This window comes from Parasteatoda tepidariorum, chromosome 5 (genome assembly GCF_043381705.1).
Source record: "Parasteatoda tepidariorum isolate YZ-2023 chromosome 5, CAS_Ptep_4.0, whole genome shotgun sequence".
In the NCBI taxonomy this organism is placed as follows: domain Eukaryota; kingdom Metazoa; phylum Arthropoda; class Arachnida; order Araneae; family Theridiidae; genus Parasteatoda; species Parasteatoda tepidariorum.
In genome coordinates this window covers 29256726-29271804 of record NC_092208.1, presented here as the reverse complement: position 1 = coordinate 29271804, position 15079 = coordinate 29256726, and the positions used below count along the sequence as shown (strand labels likewise).

The 15079-nt window shown below is 29.0% G+C and overlaps 1 long non-coding RNA gene across 1 annotated transcript in view; it reads right to left on the bottom strand.

Annotated features, from left to right (window-relative positions):
- LOC139425585 (uncharacterized) overlaps positions 1–9172 on the bottom strand; it is a 174972-nt gene extending 165800 nt beyond the window's left edge. The window contains exon 1 of the long non-coding RNA XR_011636788.1: positions 8970–9172. This is a non-coding gene — a long non-coding RNA (uncharacterized lncRNA). The remainder of the gene's footprint in view (positions 1–8969) is intronic.
- Between the last annotated feature and the right edge of the window lie 5907 nt (positions 9173–15079).

Below are 15079 nucleotides of genomic sequence, written 5' to 3'. Positions count from 1 at the left end.
CCTAATTAGAAAATATTCTAATGATTATAATATTAATATGATAATGCTGAAGTTTAAAGGCTGAAAGAAAGAACTCGGTACATGTGAAATACTGCAAAAGATATGATGCAATAATATGATGGCGCGTTTTTTCAATCTGCGGCGTAAAAATATATCGGAAGCAGTAACCCGAAAGTCTTGAAAGAGCAATTTTACCACTAGCGCCACCACCCTTAGCTTTACACGATCACCCATCCATTTAAAAGTTAAAGTCTCCCTGTATATTGCTTAATTATTAATTAGTACGTTAACGTTAGTTAGTAGTGAAAACGCTTTCCAAAAACAAATACGCAGATCAACATAAGGAATCAAAAACTTAAGAAATATCATATTCATCCATTCACAAGTAATTTAAAACACAGATATGCTCATTCATGTTTGTCCAAGCGGCATTTGAATTTCAAGGCATCTAAAACTATTAAATCCTATTTGAAAAGTATTTTGCGACCAAATTTTAATAATAATTATTGTTTTGACGTCTTTTTTAAACACTAATTTTTAATCCTCTACTATCTTTACTATATTTTATTACACTATTACTATCTTTGTTTAAAATTTATTACTATCTTTGAAATTAAAATATGAAACTCATGAAATTTATACAATTTTTTAATAGCAAAAAGTTGGGCCACGGAAGTGGCTCTCTGCATAAACGTAAAATTGTACATTTGTACACTCATGTGTAAGGAGACTTAAATAATGTTTCTAAATATTGAGTAACAATTAAAAGCAAAAATTACTTTGCATATGCATAGGAAGTTAAATAAAACTAGTCATCAATCGTAAGTCGTTCTTAATTGCTAGCTAAACTTGACGTACGATAATAGATTTTAACTTTTGGACCTACATAATAAATTACTTGTTAAAGTTTTCAAAAAGCACTATTAAGGTAAATTATATTTTTAAAATTTTTTGCTATAAATTGTATTGCTTAAGATTTTAGATTCGTGTATCTTTTAACTTGCTGAAGTTCATAACAGTTAATGTTTGTTTCTCTTAGCTAAACCACTTTTACACACAATTCACAGCTAATCACATTAATAATTACATCTCTTGTAAATAATTACATTGTCTTGCGCAATTAATAGTAAACAATAAGGGTACAGGTTAGTTATAAAACATTTTTTCAATTGTTTTTGTATCCATCAAAAGTGCTCTCGAGATAATTAGTTTATTTGTACATCAACGTGAAAAGGAAAACTAAATCTAACTTCACTTTAGAAATATGAGTCTTGAGTGACCGATTTAAAATCTCAAAATACTTGAAATTCTAATTATTTAAAAAAAAGTAGACCAGCAGGTCACCAGAAGTGACTAGTAGACAAAAGAAAGTACTCTACACGAAATTTAAAAACCCCATGCGAGTGAAATTTAAACAGGTACTCTCATTTTTGAGCGAAAGAAGTAGTTTCGAAAGTGACATAAAGGGAGATATGTGTGAGGAAGACGTTGTTTATTGTCGACCGGATTCCAAGCAAATACCTCAGTTACCGTAGTAGCATGATCTAATCATCACTATGCAACCCAGTCAAAGAAAGAGTTATGAAGTTTAATGACGCATCATAACGCACATTTCAATAGTTAAAAAGTTTTTTAAAGATTGTCTTGATATTTGACTTACCGAATTAAATCTTCAAAATAATTGGAATTCAACTGATTTAAAAAAGCGGACCAGCAGGTCGATGGAAGAGGCTAGTAGACAATAAAAGTTACTCTACTCTAAATGACCAGTCAACCACTGCATACCATTTAAAAACATTTGAATAACTATTTTGAAAAAGGAGAAAAATATGTTAAAGAAATAAAATACGAAATTTTTGAAAAGAGATTTTTTTCTAACTTAGCACACTTACATTTATACACTACATTTATCAACTTGTTTTATTACTGATACAAACATAATCTTATTTTTGCACGTTCTTTTGTCTTAATTCAGTCATCTTTTACATTTAGCTATACTTGACAAAGCGGTGTTCAAGTAATTCCTCAACGATGCTCTGATTGAAAGTTTTCAAAAGTGAAAAAATCAATAAATTATAAGTTCAGTTATGAATCACTGGAAAATGAGTATTTATTTTATTATATATTAATTAAATGACTTTAGTAAAAGCACACTAATTTAAGCGCATTAATTAAATGGGTTTCAGTAAAAGCACACACTGACAGTTCACCAATAGTTTGAAATAATTACTCAATTTTAATTGCGATAGATAATTCGCTAAATTAGTTTTTTTTGTATGTAAACTTCCTATATTTTGAAGTAAATACTTAAAAGGGATACACCAAAATCAAATAAAATTATTGATGGTTAAAAACAAAATTATATCATTTTGACTTGCATTAACTATTGCAATAACTATTTTATCGTTTTAATATTCTATGCACTGTTGGAAATNAAGTGGGAGACGTTGGACCATTCGCCCTACAGTCCAGACATGTCGCCCTGCTATTTCCATGTGTTTGGTCCACTGAAGAAATACCTGAAAGGGAAGCGCTTCAACTCGGACGACGTACTCAAGGACGCTGTGAAGGACTGGATCTCGTCACGGCCACAGGAATTCTGGGAACAAGGAATCCTGTGGCCTGTTCATCAGTGGGATCGTTGTGCTCAGGCCTATAGTGTATATTTTGAATAAAGTCTACATTTGTACCAACCGTGTCTTTTTGTACCTTTTCATTTGATCACCCCTTGTATTTTTGAAGTAAGTGACGTTGACAGATTAGCCCTCACGGCTATAATATGTTCCAATCTGAAAGATATAAGTGAATAAGGGTTCATTAGGTGGATCTTTCATTGTAAAAAAGGCTTTATTAAAAATTAGCAAAATTCATCGAAATAGCTCCGAAACTAATGCCACTCGAATTTGAAAATGGAATGTATTCAAAATTGAAACAGTGCATATTTAAAAGCTAAAGTCTCCCGGTATAATATATATATATATATATATGAAAGTGACAGAAAGGGAGATATGTGTGAGGAAGACGTTGTTTGATTGTCGGTAAGATTCCAAGCAAATATCTCAGGTACCGTAGTAGCATGATCTAACCAACACTATGCAATCCAGTTCAGGAAAGTGTTACGAAGTTTGATATAATGACCACAGCAATAAAACATCATGACACACATTTCAATAGTTAAAAAGTTTGCTAAAAATTGTCTTGATTTCTGACTAACCGATTTAAATTTTCGAAATAATTGATATTTAACTTATTTAAAAAGACGGACCAGCAGTTCGATGGACGTGGCTAGTAGACAATAAAATTCACTCTTCTCTAAATGACGCAGTCAACTATTGCATACCATTCAGAAACATTTGAATAACAATTTTGAAAACGGAAAAAAAGTGTTAAAGAAATAAAATAAAAAATTTCTTAAAATCCAAAATTCATCAAAAATTTAAAAAAAATTTTTAAAATAAAAAATCATTTTTTTCTAACTAAGCACAGTTACATCATACACTACATTTATCAATTTGTTTTATTACTGATACAAACATAATCTTATTTTTGCACGTTCTTTTGTCTTAATTCATTCTTTTTTTGCATTTAGCTATACTTGACAAGACGGTGTTCAAGTGATTCCTCAACGATGCTGTGATTGAAAGTTTTCGAAAGTGAAAAAATAAATAAATTATAGATTTAATTCTGAATCACTAGAACATAAATATTTATTTTAATATACAGTAATTAAATGACTTTTTAGTAAAATATAATACGTTTTTATTAAAAACACACACTGACAGTTCACCAACAGTTTGAAATAATTACTCACTTTTAATTGCGATAGATAATACGTTAAATTAGTTTTTTTGTACCTAAATTTCCTATATTTTTAAGTAAATACATAAAAGTGATACACCAAAATTGAATAAAATTAATGATGGTTAAAAACGAAATTATATGTGTTCATTTTAACTTGCATTAACTATTGCAATAACTATTTTATCGTTTTGATATTCTATGCACGGTTGAAATGAATAAATATATAATGTGAAGTGAAATTTCAATATCAAAGATTTCCTTTTAGTAAGAATTATTTAATTCATTCGGGTGCTATTTAATTCAGAGGAAACTTTATGTGTGTATGTGTTGTTTAACTATCAATGGAAACTATTCCATTACTGAAGTTATTCATGATTTTGAGTAGTTTTCAGATAAATGCAACATCTTCGAAATTTTACAAATTCAGATGAACAACTAGATATTTTTCAATTTTAAATAAAATTAAGTACTTTCTTGTTAACAAGGATGTTTCACTCTTGAAAAAAAGAACACAGTATCAATTATATTATTTCGGAAGCACTTAGGTGTTTAAATGTGGCATTGTTTTTCTACGATTAAATACAGCTTTAAAAGAAAAGAAAACAATTATTTTTCTAAACTATACTTATTAAAGATAAAACGTTTTACAAACAATTTTTGAAACAAAAATAAACTATGGTAATTGAAATGAGAAGGAGACTTTATGCAATTATTAAATTTATTCGAACTGAAAAATTTATTTAGAAACTGAATTTACCTAAAAATTTCGAAACTCTTTAAATCCTTTATAGCATAAGATCTTCAGAAATTTTTGAAATATAAAGTAAAATTCTTCCAAATGTGTTTTATTTCTAAAAATATTTTAAGATCCTTTATTCGAATTTCGATTTAATATTAAAATAACATATATATATATCTATAATAACCAATAGAAAATGTTAAGTGTGTCTCTTTTAAGGTCTGGAAGATTTAGTTATTTGAGTGTATTTTTAATGAATTTGCATTAAATGGTTCGAGCTACATGGTAACCTCAATGAAAAACGCAGAAAAGATTTGTAGAGAAAAATAAATAATGGAAACGTAGATAAGTAAATTGTAAAAATTCCTTGAGATACACTCTTTGGTTTTCTGTAGGATTCGAACCAAGCACCTTCGGGATCGAAGTAAGACGCCCTAACCACCAATGCACATCCCAATCCAGAGGGAGTTAGATGCTTTATTAAGTGGTCACCACGTTTATACACGAGCGAACTAAGCAGTGAAAAAGAGAAAATGGTCCTTGAAAATTAAACCACTTAATAAGAGTATCAAACATAACCTGTCTAAGCTATCGGGAGTATATTTCCCAAATTTAGACCCTTTGTACCGATAAAATTGGAAAATACAACACTAAATAGAGAATTTAACCTAATAAATTGTTTTTATGCGATACTATAAAGTAAAATGAAATTATCAAATTACACAACAGTTACCAAATTTTACAGCAAATATTATTAAAATTGTTGATTTTAAGTGCTCCAGTGAGTAAAGTGCTCCAGTGAAGTACCGTGATTTTTAGGTGTTTCCATAGAGCCTGAAACATAACAAATTGTAACTTAGTCTGATAGTTTTGATCATACTTCTTTTATTAGTTTTCTATAAGATACGGGCATTCAGTTAGCTCTTAGGTAAAAGTTACTATACTTAAAAAAATATTTTAAATATACTTCTATTTTATATTTATATATTTTTAATATTTTTCAAATGTTATTTCTGTTTAATTTTTGAAATGAGGAATTATCAACCATTATATCACATCTAAATTTTTTAATGTATATTAAAGAAATAGTTTTCCCACAGTTAATCCCATAAAAGGAAATTATAAAGGCTTTTTAAATCGTAAAAGCATCTTTCATATTAAAAAATTGACTTAAAAAATAAAATAAAATAAAATATATTGGAATAAAAGAGGAATAAAATTTATTAAAAATTCACATATAGCAAAACTCCATTCTTTCATATTCTCTGAAAAGAGACAATAGAGCATTTTCAAATAAATTTCATATGCTTTTGGTCGACAACGCATATAAACATATTAATGTAAATTTACGTTTAATTCTTCAGTTCATACCATGAAAAAATTTTATTCTCGCGTTTTTTTAATTATTATTTTTGCTCCAAAGAGGGTAATAAATTGCTATGAATCATACAAAGAACACTATTATAGACTTTGAACCATCCATGAAACTATCTTTATTTTGCTTGTATTTTGTTAGTTTTTAGGTATTAAATTAAATAGCTTCAGAATTTTAAGTCTTACTGCCAATTCAAATGAAAAGCTATGAAATGAAATATATTTATTAAGGAATCATTCTCAGTTTTAATTTTCTTTCATATTAGTTTAAAACTTTTTAATTCCCTTTACTACTAGTTATCCTCGTAATATTTTTTATACTACCTATTTTAGTACTTTTCTTAATAATATAAATAATATTTCAAATTTTACAAAAATAATATTTATTGTAGTATACGTTTATATTTAATTATTATTAATGACTTTATAAATACAGGTTGACCCCTGAAGTCCGTTTCGGCTCTTTTAATCACTCATGTTATTAATTTTTTTTATTTGTAGAACCGGTGTCTATGTATGGTAAAGTGTCTATACAATATGATATAAATTTTTATAGTACCAAATTATGAAATGCTGAAGTTAGCGTTATTATTTCGGATATTATACAGGAATGATCGTCAGTCGGATACAGGGCAGACCATTTTGAAATGGAAAAAAACTGAAAAGTTATAAATTTTTATCGATTTAATTTAAATAGACACCTTGTAATTGTATGTGTTAAGACATAGCTTTGCTTGTCTTAGCACATACATTTGCATTGTCTTAGACTTAAGCTTTGAATATCGAAATTATAAATAGTTATTTTTTTACCCATAGGCAAAATGGGGTTGGTTTGAATTTCAAGGCGTCTTCACTTTTCAACCACAATAATCAAGAGTAATAGTAAACAGTGCGCATGCGTTGCTATGACGATCGTTGCTGTTTGATAATTTTTTTATAATTATTTTTTTCATTTTTAATTTTGTTATGCATTAAGTTGGTGAGTTTATTTTTGAGATAAGAGACCAGAGAGATCCCATAAATAGTAGTTGAGTTGTGAATGAAAGAGAATTTTATCATTTGAGCGATATTTTTGTTTTTATTGTTTTAATTAAGAATCAGAAATTCCTACCTACAGTTCAATCTGGATCGTTTTCAATACTAATTCAGGTGAATATCACAAATAAAGAGGGTCCATACTGACTGACACGTTCCAAAAGAGTTGAAGCAAGAAAAAAATGATGCCAAGGCCTAAACTTACCGAGTCTGAAAAAGCCAGAGAACGTAGACGGGGATACCTTAAGCGTTACGCGCAAATGGAAAAACGAAAGGATTCCGTTTGCAAGCGCAAGCATGAAACCCGTCCCTCACGAAAGTACCTAAGTGGTTGAGAGAATTGAACCTTACCGAAAAGTGAGTGGAATGGTAACTCTCGGAACCTCTTTCGTGCAAATATAAGAACTGGGTGTTGATCACCAGTTAAGGATAATATGATCCATTGTCAACGTACCCAATAAATTGCACAAGACCGTAGACTGTCTTCTACGCAATATAAATGATTCATTCGCCATTCAAGTAAAATTGAAAAAAGACTAGCTTTCAAATCATATTTCATGTATGAACTTGTGAATCCGAAACGGGTGTATGATTCAGCTTACAATCTATATCAAGCATCATTGTACCAATAAAAAATTGTTAATATTGATCTCGATTGGCCGTTCAATGTCTATTCTGTCATCAAGAGAACTAAAACAGAATGTGTATGAGTGGTATTTAAATATGTCTGCGAAATTGGGCACCGAGCAGTTCAGGATTAACAGTTAAAGATGTCGAAAATGTAAAAACACAAGGAAGCTTATTTTCCAAACAAAAAAAAAGCAAAAAAACAAAAAAACAAAAATTAGACAACAACCACTTTGCTAATGAGTAACCTGCGATCGCATTTTCTTCATTTTGCAGTAAATCGTATTTTTTATTTTTTTAAAAGTAATTTTTGATCATGTTATTCTGTTATTGTTTTTCTACATCAATGAGTTAGAAATTAAGACGAAAAAAGTATTTTTGGAAATTTTGCGATTTTTATTATAAATACAAGATTTCCTTCTTTAGTAAATCGAAGATACTCAGAAACTTTTTTTTATTTCTTTCTTTTTCCTTAATGTATTATGCAATTATGTTAAGAAATCTTATGTATCTTGTGCTAAGAAATTAAGAAGAAAAAAACCCTTGTCAATAAATTGTTTACCAGAGTTTGCAGTAAGTGGTATAATCTTGTAGCTTTAGTTATTTTGCGATACCTAGACCACTCTTATAACTGTTACTGTTAAAATACTTGCATTAGTCGGTATCCTATGAATATTAAGAGCGTCAATTACGAAACAACCTTCTTATGCTCAATAATACTAAATTTCATCTTCTTACAATTTCATCAACAAACGAAACTTATAATCCTTTCTCAAAATACTTTAAAGCATTAAGTACAATATCAGTTAGCAATAAAAAAATAATATTGTCTACACCCTAACTCTTGACCGAGAGAACAGAGTTTCAAATCTCAGCCTTGACACACCAATATTTCCTCTTTTCCCTTCACAAAAGAGTTTCCGATGACCTGCGGAACCCAATTTGTGACCCTGGGCTATTAGAATACGATACTTTTACTCACGCATACATAACAGCAAAATAGAGCTGATAAACTGTTTCTAATGTCCAGTTAAATATCTTAATATGGTTTTTAAACCCTGCTAGCTGTAAATGGTTAAAAAAACCGTATAGTTTTGTATTCATGTTTTTTCTACCATACCAGTTGTAAACGGCTTAAAAACCGTAAAATTAAAAATGCTCCTTGCTGTAAACCTTGAGGTTAAATGGATGGACAAACTGCTGCCGGTCATTTTACTATAGTTTTAGAAAGAAAACTTGAGTATGTATGTTATATATATATCTGAAACTCAAGCAACTATTTTAACCAAAACAGTTTTCATTTTCTTAACTGAAAGTATTCTTAAATAAATACCGGAAGAAATAAGAAAATAATTATAACTTTTCAGTTAATGCAATATTTTATTTTGCATACCTTGCTTATTATTGGTGAAATTCCCAGAAGTTTTCAGGTTCACTTGGAAAGAGAAAAAATCAGAAATAAAGATACACACAGATAAACAAGCTGGGGCTGATGAGTATCTATAACCAAATGAAATAAAAGCTTTTCTATGCCAGAGCTAATAAAGTTATGGAAGTATCTTATCGCCAATTGGGAATTATACTTGGCATGAGAGTTTTTTTCTCCGTAAGCCTTAACATTTATTTTCGCTGAATTTGAGCATAAAATATCTAACGTCATTATTTGTTATCTGAAGTCTGACTTCTCATAGTTAAAATAAAAAAAAAATGTTTAATACATTACATATACATTTTATGGATTTGTTTTAATATGTTTGCAATGTTACTGTTTCGATGGAGTATTTATTTGAACTTAAGATCTTTAATACAAGAAATATATTCATCTGAATAAGCTTCTGACGAAGGCTAAATCTTAAACTAATTTTATTTACCTTTAAAATGAAGAATATAAAACAATGCGTTTAGGAAATATTTTTACGTATATATACATCGTGAAAATATTGCACGATTTTTTTCCAGTTATTTCGGTAGAAGGTTTATTTTCACATTATAATGCTACGTTTTTAAGTTTTATCAGCCTTGAGAAAAAACGAGTATGGTCAAAAAAGTCAGAATATAGTAAAATTAACCGCTTTTATAGCTTTATTGGGAAAGCAGTAAGCTCCGCAATATTTACTGAGACTTTCTGGTAATGATTTTGGTAAAATTAACAATAACGTGATGAAATTTGATAAATGTGGAAAAATTTTGCAATTTCTTTCTCTTACCTTAGAGCATGGTATACATACTATTTATTTGGTTAAATTGACTTTTTTTAGTATTTCAGTTTTAATGCATGGTAATAAGAACTATAATTAAAAATCTGAGTTTCCGTTAAGCCTTTATCATATGAACTCGTAAATTATCAAATTAATGGTTTGAATACCGTGCATTTTTTTAAAATCAAAATTTTCTTTTTCACCATGCAAAATGGTAATTTTATTAGAATAATATTCTTCGCGTAGATTTAAGAGATCTATAATTTTAGATGAAAGCGACCAATCAATGTTTGATATTCAATTCTTGTGCTGCTATTCATATGAAAATCATTATTATGTTTTTTCATTGAGATGATCCATGTTTCACATCCATATCGTTCATTCTTAACTATTTCGAAATTAGATGGAGTGAAATATTTTTTTATTAATCAATAAAAAAAAAAATAATCAATAACTTCAATTTTGCAGTAAAAAGAAAAAAATTAAACAATTTATTCTGAGTTTGAAGTTATTGTTTCCTCGTATTCCATTTATGTAATGTAATCCAGGAACGGGGTACTCTATAAGACAACAGATTCTCTAAAAAATGGACAGGGGTCATAATGCGTATTTAAGGAAATGAACACATTAGAAAGCGCGCCCTTTCAATATTCAACTCAAATATAGTAACTACACAAAGAATTTTGTGCTTATATTTTCTTGCTTATTTAAACGCTAAGCATAATTATTACTGGGAAGAGCCGCGATGGCTCAGGGGATAGAGCGTTCGCTTTCCAATGAGGTGAACCGAGGTTCGATCCAGGCGATTGCTATTCGATAGGAATTTTGCATCCGGCCTGCACCGACCACAGTGCTGACGTGAAATATCCTCAGTTTCAGACGGATCAGGGGTAGAGTTCCCTTGCAGACAGGCTAACAGTGGGAAGTTCTCGTGGGATTCCTCTCAACGTAACGCAAATGCTGGTTAGTTCCACCAAAAAGTCCCCCACGAAGGCAAATTTCTCCCAATACTTGATCCAGGAGTTCCCTTGTCTTCTTGATTGGGTTCAAAATTACAAGGCTACGGAGTTGAACATTAGTAATCGTAAACCGAAAAATTGGGCCGGACTGTTTAACGACGGTTATTAAACCGTAGTGGCTCATGACGTTTTGAACCGTAGTGGCTCAAAAACGAGTATTCGTTCCCCATGAGATTACCCGGGTTTGAATTCCGGCAACAGCTGGTCTATTCGAATTCCGCACCATTCTCGCACCACAGTGTTCACGTAAAACTATAATCAATGATAAACAGATCATGGGTGTGTGTCCCCCAGCCATCTTATTAATCTTAGGAGATTTTCGTTGTTTTATTCACCATGTAACGTAAATACAGAAAAGTTCCATCAAAAAGTCCTTCATGAAGGCATATTTCTCCCCATACTTGATAAGGGAGTTGCTTGTCTTTTGGATTGCATTTAAAATATCAAGTCTACGGAGTTGAACAGTGGTAGTCATGAACTCAAAAATAGGTTGGCTGTTCAACGACGGTTACAAAATAAAAAAAATCATTACAGGGAAAAGCTCCGAATTTCGGTTTTGGGACAGCTAGAAATATTACACACGTAACTGTGCAGAGTTGTAACAGTAGATTAATAAAAACAACTTTTTAAGGCATTAAGAAAAGACAAATTAAATAATAATATGACCTTTCAAAGTCGAATCCCATAATATAACCAAACACACATTAGTAATTTATTTAGATTCATTAGTAACTGAAAAAAATTACAATGGTCATAAAAGAGGTTTCAAAAACGGAATCAAATGCTATGTTCATTTTCTTAAACAATTTTGTACCTTTTAGATTTTCTCAAATCTGATATTTTCATCTGTGAACGGAATAAAAACTTCCCCGAGACCCTATAGCATATTTAAAATCGCTTAATAAATCTCTAAAACTCGTATAAATTGATAAGTTTTATGATAGTCTTGTGTAAACAACTGTTTAAACATATTTTTTTATAAAAATAAAGACTAATTAATTAACATTAAAAATATAACAGTGAGTAATTTAATAATCCATGTAGTAATTTTTGTGTTATAATTAGCGATTTATTACTAAGCGATTTTCCGATTCAAGGATTCAGATACTGATTCTTTGATTAATGATTTGACTAGTGCCTTGTTAAGGATTTGGAGGCTAAAATTACTACGCTCACACTTGAAAGGGCGAGTCGGGTGATTGCAATTGAGGCATGGATACAGAAATTGGAATGCGGTATATAGACATAATAAATCAACATAATAAAAGGAAATTATAATCAATTTATACTTCTTTCGTGGATATTTACATTAAATTATTATATAATTATTTTTCACGTGGATTTTTTAATTGAAAATGGAAATTTCGAAATAAAATTTCAGATTCCTGATGATGCCCTTTAAGAGAAGAGTGCGGGAAATTTATAATAGATGAATGAGTTTTGGGGATGCTATACCTGAAAGGTGAGGATTGGTATTTTGCATATGAAAATTAAATTTGAAAACATAAATTTTCCTAGACTACTCAGTACACAGATAAAGAAATACGCTTCTGTGTTCTTTTTGACACGCATTTTGGGGAGTTTTGTTTATAATAAAATACTGATAAAAAATACTTTTTGACTGCGTTATTTAATACTGAATTGATATGTTTAATTTATATGATTTCTTTTCGTTTACTATGTTAACTAAAATGCTTTTTTCATTTTGTATCATTTCAGAATTTTTATTTTATTTTAATTTATTTCAAATACTGAAAACGAAATTAATTTATTAAATTTCTTTCAAAATAATCCTCTTCATATTCGGAAGAAAATAATCTTCATATCTTCTTAATTTTCTACTCGCCGTTAATTTTAAATATTTGCAATTTTCATTCTCCCAAATCGCTGCAAAAAGTGAAAAGTGCAAAAAGTCAAAATACATCTTTGACTGAAAATTAGCAAGGGAATAGTAGCAGAATTCTATATATAATGAGTTTATCTGTTTTAAATTTCTGATAGCTCTGTGGGAAGGCAATTTATATTGTTAAAAGTGATGAATTTGCTGTTATATGCAGTCATTTTTTCTAATGAAACTCGTGTGGTATTTAATACCATTTGATTTTCTGAATTTCTGAAAAATGAATAATAAATACTAGTCATTAAAACTAAATGCAACAGTTTGTTGAATTAAAAGCTGTATAATTTAAAAATCTGAATTTTAAATTAAAATTGTTAGTCAAAGCTGTTATGTACTAATCTACTTTGAAATAGTCAGACACATATAGATTTTTTATGTCTGAAATTAGTTAGTTACTGAGAAATGCTTTCAATACAAAATAAATTTCATTAAATTAGATGTTGAATTTTATAAGCTCTTTTATTTTAATAAAAAAAATAAAAGCGGGGAAACTATGAGATTTACTGTTAAAAGACTTAAGTGTCTAGCTATAAAAGAAACAGGAAATGGTATTTTATATTTTTTCATTAAACGACTTGCCATTTACTTAACGTAGTTAATTTTTAAACTAGCTTAATATAATTCTAATGTAAAATAGTTAAATACTTCTTACAAATAATTAATTATACTTAAAGTAGTTAGGGCTAGTGATTTCGTTTTTGTTAATGGTAACTATCTTAATTATTTTGTTGTTAAGTGTACAACAGACTAATTATTGAGACTACGTTATGTTTTCTAAAATATATATGGCCTAAAAATAAGAAACGCTCTGTAAGTTAATCAGAGTACGTCACTATTATTGATCAATTAGATAATTTAAAATAAAAACTTATATTGTAAGAAAACTGATAAAAAATATGTTTGAACTAAAATTAAATACCAAGGAAAAAAAGTTTAAAAAAATATATGCGTAGTTATAAAGTTATGAATAAAATTGCACTGCACATAATTTTTAAAAGTCCATGTTAAATCTACTACGTTAAGCACATTATCAAGAAAAATCCTACTTTACTTAGATTTTATGTTTCAGAAGGAAATTTTGCTTCAGTAATAAGTGATTGAATTCTGTAATATTACTTAGTTAAATATGTGAATTTTTTTATGGATTATGAACAATAAAATGCCTAAGTACATGAATGCATTTTTTTATCTCGTTCTATAATATTTTTTTCACAATTTACACATTTCGAATATATAGGGGAGAGGGGGTCACATTGTGAACAAATTTTTTTTATCTTTTCATTTTTCAAAAAATATCATCTATTTCTCACAGTAAAGAAGTCCATATGTTTCAACAGTCTTTTCTTTGTCTTATGGAATTTTTTGAGATTTTTCGATGAAATATTTCTTTACTTTATGATATTTTAGAAAAATGACTTCAATTGTTCACATGTGCCCCTATGGGGGTCACATGCGAACATTCCTGAGGCACATACGAACAAGATTAAAAACACAAAGCAATCATCATATTTAAAAGAAAAAATCTGAAATATAACAGATATAGATACACATTGTATTGAAGGGGTTGCAGATTACTATGTGAATTTAAATTGTGCAACAGTACTGTCAATAAAAAAATAATTTTTCCGCTGTACAATAATTTTTCCGCTGCTATGTTTTTCGCAACTTCATGTTCCTCAGGAGATGTAATGGACCTTTTACTTTCTTCTCTGATACTTTTTCATGCTTTTTTTTCATTTTACTCTCATTCGTTTCTTTTCATTTCATTTTACTTCATTTCATTACTTTGTAATCATTATGTAACACAAAATTATTGACCAACCATTTAATAAAAAAAACATTTTTTAACAAAGAAATTAACATTTAATAAATTAATTATGAAAAATTAAATAATAATAATTTTAAATGCATACATATCTTTTAAAATTATAATATCATGATGATAATAATCTTAATACTATGTAGGGGCACATGTGAACCGTTCACATCTGCCCCAGATGTTTTGTTTACAAGTGCCCCATCATCTTTCTTAAACCTAACTTGAAAAATAAGGAATTTTTAATTGAGAAAAAATAATAATAATTGTCATAAACTTGCCTGAATGTCTACAATAGTTAATTCTAGCTTATTAGTTGATTTATACTATGTTTTCACTTGAAGAAGCGAGTGATAAAAGTATATACAACACAAGCTGATACAAAGAAATTATCAAAATAGAACAACAAAATGTCTCATTGCTCTGAAAGTTTTGCAGAGAGGTAGGATTAGAACTGCCATCTATTGAAAAATTTTCAAGATTTTTTATTTCAAATCATATTGGTAAAATATACCATGTTAACATGTACTCCCTGTTCACATGTGCCCCCCTCTCCCCTACTGTTAGAAA